Here is a 7,794-nt window from a genome sequence, read left to right as displayed (position 1 = left end):
AGTTTGATAGGTTAGTAAACTAAGCTTTCAATAGAATGTTGGCCAAAGAATATGAATAGATAGTTAAAGAATGACAAATCAAGTCCAGAAACATGAGAAATATATAACTTCTATTACTTCAATACAAAACAATATTTTTGGCAAGTCAGATTTTAAAGACTACAAAAATCTTAGTGCATCTTGTAAGAAGTGGACATTGTAACAGCCTTGGTGGCTAAGATAAGCTGCTTTGATTTTTTGAAGGCCAGTTGGTAGCAATTCCTTTAAAAATATTTTTAGCTTGTGACCCAGCATTTGCACTAGGAATTAGTGTTCTCTGCATATACATTTTCTGTGTAAGTTCGTTTGTTACATCATTATTACAACAAAAAATAGCTGCCTGGCCAATGCACTCATTAAATGTTGGTAGTATGCTTCATGAGGGGCAGGTCTTTTGCTAAGACCACAAGGGTCTGTGGCCCAAAAAGTGGAGTTTGAGAGTAATTCTTGCTGCAAGTTAAAAACAAACAAACAAAACAGTCTACATAGAGGTCAGGGAATTGATACAAAACTGTGTAATAGTTACAAATATTTTGCAGGTCTTAATAATGTCAGCTTTACTTTTCATATGGTAAAACAGGAAATAACCCAAATGTCCTTCAGTACATGAGTGGCACATCCATACCAGATGGAATACTTCTCAGCAATTAAGAAGGAACAAACTCTGGATGCATGCAGCAACTAGTGTGGATTTCAAGGGCATGATGCTGAGTGGAAAAAGCCAATCTGTACAGGTCACACACTGTAGGCAGCCATTCACGTTTTTGTTATCACAAAGTTAGATTAGCAGTCACCGAAGGGTTAGGGCTGATGAGGTTGGGGGTGGGGTGGGTGGTTGTGACTGGAAAGGGGTACTGAGAGGGAATGTTTTTGTGTTGATGAAATCTGATCTTGATTGTGGTGGTTGTTACCTGAATTGACACTTGTGATAAGGTGACCTAAAATGGTACACATGCATCCCAATGTCAGTTTCCTGGTTTTGATGTCCTGTAATCCAGAGGATGCAACCCTGTCTGGGAAATGGGGTGGAAATTATATGGGACTTCATACTGTTTTTGCAACACCCTGTGAATCTGTAATTATTTCAAAGTAAAATGTGAAGTTTTAGAAAGAATATCTAATAAAAGGAAGTGTTCAAAGTATTAGAATAAAACAAGTTTCAAAGTGATAAAGCATATGATCCCACCTTAATATTTCATATCACTTAACACATTTACCTGGAAGTAATGAGTGATCAAAATATTCTGAGCAGTAGCATGGTGGGTTCTTTTGGATTCTTTTGTGAGTGTGTGTATGCTTCTCTATAATGTCGATAGTTTAGATGAGCTGGTATCACTTTTGTCGTTTGAAAAACTGTACTCATAATAAGTCCCAAAAATCTAATTCTGGAATGTTGAAATTTAAATAACAGTTACATTGAGATTGTAAAGTTTTGTTTATATTGGTTACACCAAGTTAGCATTTAAATAGCTCTTAGCTGAGATTGGAGAGTATATTTATCCTCTAAAACATGTTGTGTATGTAAATTTAAAGCTGTTTTTTGATCTTGGTATGACAAATGTCCTGTTTGATGTTCTGACTCCCCAGTGTTGTCCAATGTAAGTATATACATTGCAGGCCACATGAAATTTCAAGCTTCATTAACCACATTGAGAAAGTAAAAAGCAGGCAAAATGATTGTTTTTAAAGATTCTATTTATTTTTTGTCAGAGAGCAAGAGCGAGAGCGAGAGCTCGAGCAGATGTGCTCTCAAGCCAGAGAGCCCCTGTGGGCACATGCACAATCCAGGGGGGAGGGGCAGGCAGAGGAGTCAGACCAGGCAGAAATGAGAAGCAGGCTCCCTGGTAAGCAAAGAGCTGGATGTGGAATTTGATCCCAGGACTCTGAGATCACAACCTGAGCTCAAGCTTAATTGAGCCACCCTGGTGTCCTTTGTTGAAATCATTTTTAAGAAATTTAGTTTGTTTAATCAGTTATATCCAGAATATTATCATTTCAATATGTAATCAGTATAAAATCACAGTGAGATGTTTTACATTCATTTTATCATACTGTGATAAAAATCATACTGATGTGGGAAACAGAGGCAGAAGAAACATTATTAAATTTCCTTACCTCCTGACAAGCCCTTAAAACAGGCAGAGTGACTCTCCTCTAGGGACTCAACTACCCCACCTTAAGGGCTTGCTAAGGGCAAAGGGAAGTCCTAGCCTGACCGACCCCCTACCCCTCACCAGGACCCTGTGAGCACTTTAACAATTCCTTTGGAAACTTTATCTCTAAACCTCCCAGATAGTGTTGACAATCATTCCCAAGCATATGGCCTACTGATAGACATGTAAAGGGTCTCACAAAAAGGTTTTACTACTAGTAGTGAATAACCTTTCCCCCCAAAAATAGCTGGCCCCTCAAGGTCCTAGAAACCTTGCTTCCAAAATTCCTTAGAGACTGACACCATCCCTAATCCCTTCCCACCTTACAAGTATATACTGGACCACTCCTGAGAACCCCAGGGCAGCATCTCTTCCTGCCCACAGGTCCTGTCCCCATACTTTAATAAATCACCATTTTGCACCAGAGAGGCCTCAAGGATCCTTTCTTGGTACTGAGCTCCAGACCTCACCCAACCAAACCTCACCTATGTTCTAGAAGTTCATCATTTGGCGTCCAGCTGGGTCTGTGAGTCTTTACATTTGGACTCTGAGCTTTGGTGCAAAGTTGGTGAGTCTGTTCTCGCTCCTTCCTTTACTCTCACTTCAGGGCTTTTCAAGGAGTATGGTCTTATTGGAACACTTGCATGTCAGTTGCTTAGGCTTTAATCCTCTAGCCCGTGGCTAATCTACAGGGAAGAAAACATCAGATTTTTGGCTGGAAGTTAGTACGCTGGCCGGAATGGTAATAAGACCCAGAAACTTGATGTCGTCTCTTTATTCCTGTTCTTACATAAAGTTGGCTTTCTTGGGCACGGGACAGCCATCTAAGTCACCAGGAAGGACCGCTGCCATTCTTAAGACTCCCATGTGAGGTTTCTTCCTGAATGATCTAATGTGATCTCCTCCACATGCCTGGCCTAGCCACTTCCTGCCATGGGACCTCCACTGGAAGATGGCCCAAAGCAGTACCCGATTGAATTATAACACAACCGGGGATCGTTTCCTAGGGAAGTGGGCGGTAAGGACCCCATGTGTTGGAATGTCACATAGACCATGATGGGTTTCAGTCTTTACTGTTTCACGCCAGTGTCTTCTCCAAACTACTTAAAGCTATGAAATTGGGTAATTTCCCCTTGCCAAACTTTTTTTTTGTTTCCCATGGGTTAAAAATGGCAGGGCAGCCCCACAACTTTTAGAGTATAGGATGGCACAATATCCTAGTCCATTCACCGGGCACCCATCTGTAGCCCAGGATACGAAGGGGAAGAAGAGGGACGCTGGCACCCATCCAGGGCCTTTTATGGCAGGAATGCCTTCCCGAGGAGGTAGAATGGTGATCAATAGCGAGGTCTTGAGGGACGTCTTCTTTACGGTGGCTTTTGACATATGGGCAGCTCTGACATATCCTGTGTGGGACGCCACCAAGGCATCAGGGCGGATTAGGTAACGGACCTTCCTTCCTTTTCTGGGAGCATGGCCTCAGTAGGCTTCCTCAGTCCCAAGGACTCTACTGTGGGATGCCTTGGAACCCACTGGAAATAATTTGGATTGCAAAACTTAGGAGAGGACTGAGCTCCAGTAACACTGCATGGCCTCAGTGGGATCTATCAGTTAGATCTCCTGTACAGGAAACAGGGTGAATGAACCTAGGGTGCCTTCATTGTTTATGCCTAAGCCATCATTGCTCTACACCAGGACTCAGACCTAAGGGCGTTTTGCAGAATGTGTTTGCCTGAACGAGTGAGCTAGTCAACTCCCTCCTGACATATTGGGTGATTATTATGTAAATAAGCCTTCTAGAAAACCCAGGTTGCTAGGCCACCCCTAGGAAAGGGGACTCTGACTTTCCCTCTCTCTGTTTCTCCTCATAGATGTGGGGGCTTCTCCTTTACTCATGTCTGTGTTAATGGCTATAACTGGAGCCAACTGGGGTTAGTCTAACTCGAGATGGAGACTTTGAGGAATATTCCCAGGCAGCTGCCAAAACTCCCTTTGTTTCAGGGAAATTCCCTTTCTTCTTTGGCCTGACATGGACTGCTTAACCCCTCCTTCCTGGCGGGAAAACATGGCTTCTGCTCCTCTGTTGGAGCTGTCCTTTTAACCATTGCTGGTACTCTAAGGTTTGCTCTTCCAGACTAAGGAAACTTTTTTCTTAAGAGGTCCGTGACTTACAACAATGTAAAAATATTTATTTGTAAATAAAACATTCACCTTTTCTCTCTATCTGAACCCTCTAAAACTCAAAAGGTCTCAGTAAGTGTTTTCCTCCATGGCAATCAGTCATTTGAATAAGTTCAATAAGAATCTGTTCTCCTTGTAATAGAACACCATGGGAAGCATGGGTTATTTTACCAAGGCTTTGACTGGAATGCCCTATTTGAGAAAGACAAAAAGAACAACTCAGATATGACCAGACAGCTTTAAGGAACTAAGGTTGCCTTTTTGAAACCTGGAGCCATAAAGCCCCTTGGAACTGTTGGCCCAATACCTGGCTTACAGTGTTCCCAGCAGCCTCACCAGGTGAGTAAAGAATGTCACTTCCTGGCAGGTGCTGGAACCTCGGGATACCCTGGGGGACCTCAAGAAGAGGAATTCACCCCAATCGACAGGTATTGCAGGCATGTCTGATGGCAAGTACATGGCTTGGCTTCTGGCCTGGAGAGGCTATAATAAGTTCAACCTAGAAATTCCTTACAAGAAGTTCCAGTAAAGCAGATTCTAAAAGATCTATATGATCACTCACTGTTCTTGCTGAGCTTATATAAATAATTAGGCCACATTTGTTAAAACTGGACTTGTTTTTCAAATAAACTAGTCCTGATTTGGCTATCTCTGGAAATGAGGGTTATTTTAGAGAGACAAATTATGTTTTAATAACACCTTTATGAAGGTTACATTCTAGATTGGATTGTCTTTAAATGTTTGTTTACCTAAGGTAAACAATTTGAGGTGAACTTCAGAAAAGTTGCACAATAGCTCATTCAGAGGATCTTCTTGCATTTTTATTCTGGGGGGTTATAACAAGAGCCCATGGCACTTGGTTAAACAACTGGAAAATAGAATTGATTCCCAAACAATTGTATAACTTAACTATGACCTTGACCATTGTACTTCTCTATAGAGCATAACTGTTCAGATGTTACTGATCTTGCTTACTGTATTTGGCCAGATTTAAGATGCCCCTGTATAAAATACAGATGATAGTTGGTTTACTGATGACAGTAGTTTTCATGAAAAGAGTAAGAAAATCTAGGTGTGCCATAGTGCCCACTAGCACTTTGCAATTTCCAAAGCCTTAAAAAGTTAAATATTTCCTGCATTCAGCCTGGCATCCACAATCTTCTGGAAAGGTAGAAAAAACGAATCATACTTTAAAATGTCATATTACTAAGCTTAGTCTATAAACCCAGGAAAATTGAATTACTCTCCTACCAATAGGACTTCTCACGATGAGAACTGCTCCAAAACAACCTCTAGGACTCCGCCCTTTTGACTTATTACATAATAATATTATATAATAATGATCATCATAATTATTATTATGTAGTAATGAGTTATTATATATATGTATATAAAATATCTCTTTCCATAGATCTGTCATTGGATGAAGATTATAATGCCTTATTAAATACTCACTAGAGGCTGGTTTAACTTATAAGATACTCAGTGAAGATACTAATCATGTACTCCCCAAACCTGATTTAATTATAGCTGAAAACCCACCCCATGTAAATCTCAGAGACACTGTTTATTTAAAAAAAAAAAAAAATTGGAAGTCACATACAACAGAAAGCCTACATCCAAAATGGAAAGGTCCCTATCAGGTCATACTATGTACTCCCACTGCGGGAAAGCTAGATAGACACTCTTCCTGGGTGCATATATCTAGAGTAAAACCCTAACCTCCTTCACAGGGACCCAGTGAGCAAATGAATGTGCCTTCTTACTCCTGTGAGCCCATAGAAGACCTCAAACTTCTCTTCAAGCCAAAATGAAGGTTGTAATTCTCTTTATCTTCCTTTCACCTATCTTAACTGACAGTTCCTTTCTACAGTGGGCACACCATTATACTGAACTGCATAATCAGTTTGTTGGATATGTGGAATTTTGCCTATGTCAAGTACATCCAGGTTACCCTGGTGTGTTTTGCCTTTACAGGGCACGGATTGGCATTCTCTGCAGGATTATATTTCAGATATAATATATGGAGACAGTATGTACCAGGATAACTCTATCACTAACCCAGATGTTTCTTCCTGGCCCATCCTCATTGAAACATGGAGTTCACCAGGACCCCATGACCAAGCTTTTTCATACTCTCAAACTATTAAAGTCCTAACTGACCTTACAAGCCCACAAATTAATACCCACCAACTAGGGCCTAAGCCTAAGCTACAAAACCCTCCTCATCGCTATACCAAGGATGGCATATATCAAATTTGGGATACATATTTGTGGGTCCTACCCACCATCGGACAGCTCAGTCAAAAGGCAGTTTTAGGCCAGACCAAAGAAATCATACATATGATACATGGGCAAAATGCACACAACATCTGGGATGGCTATCATTAGAAATGTGTTCTGAAATAATAGTACTCCAGGCTACTGACAGGTTTGCTACTGATTGGGTAAGGTGACCTGGCATTAGATGGACAGCTCCAGATGGAACCAACTAGATATGTGGAACTAACCTATGGCCCTGGCTTCCTCCAGGGAAGATAGGTCGCTGCACCTTAGGATTTGCCTGGATTCATGGGCGTGATACTATAATCGTCACTACTCCAGCTAATCTCCCAGTTTAAAGCAAAGATGACACGATCTGTTTTTAAGTGGTATGATCACTTCACATCCATTTTTGCTCCATCTGTGGGACTAGAGGATTTCATTTGGCATGTAGAAGCCCTTAATAAATATACTGCAAAGGCACTCAGTGATTCACTAAATAACATCTCCTTACTTACTATCGAAGTCTCAATGATGCGCAAGGCAGTCCTACAAAATAAGATGGCCTTAGATGTCCTGACAGCAGCATAGGGTGACACATGTGCAATTATCAAAGCAGAATGTGTGTACATCCCAGAATATCACAGAAATGTCACGGGACTAATAAAAGATAAGAATACCCAGATTGAGGCTCCACAGGATCCTTCTCTCTCTCTCTCTCTCTCTCTCTCTCTCTCTCAGTGATTGGTTAAGTTCCTGGTTTAAAGGAGGACTGTGGCCAACAATTAAATATCTCCTTTTTGGCTTTCTCATCCTTACGGCCTTGATAATCTTAATGTGTTGCCTTGTTCAGTGTTTCTCTGCTTGGTGCCGAGCTCCATTGCTGCAATGACTTCATGACGACAGATGATACTTACCACGCAGAGACACTTCCTCACTGTCAGCGCTGGATTCAGCTGCCTCCCTCTTTTGTAACTTCCCTACACGTTCCTCAACTGATCAATGTTGAACCAAGTAGGTAGGGACAACTCTACACCCCTATTCAGCAGGAAGAAGTTACAGAAGATGAGCCCTTCCATCTTCAACTACTGTAAAGATTTAAGGGTCAACATAGTTCAGGGGGGAATGATGTGGGAAACAGAGGCAGAAGAAAAATTAT

At 41.3% G+C, this 7,794-nt stretch overlaps 1 non-coding gene across 1 annotated transcript; it reads left to right on the top strand.

Annotated features, from left to right (window-relative positions):
- Positions 1-347: 347 nt before the first annotated feature.
- On the top strand, positions 348-497 carry LOC122890793. Its single transcript, XR_006381215.1, has one exon. It is a non-coding gene; the product is annotated as a small nucleolar RNA SNORA62/SNORA6 family (small nucleolar RNA).
- Positions 498-7,794: the final 7,297 nt, after the last annotated feature.

This window comes from Neovison vison, chromosome 11 (assembly GCF_020171115.1).
Source record: "Neovison vison isolate M4711 chromosome 11, ASM_NN_V1, whole genome shotgun sequence".
NCBI lineage: Eukaryota > Metazoa > Chordata > Mammalia > Carnivora > Mustelidae > Neogale > Neogale vison.
Note: the sequence above shows the minus strand (reverse complement) of the source record. Positions and strands in the feature narration are given on the sequence as shown.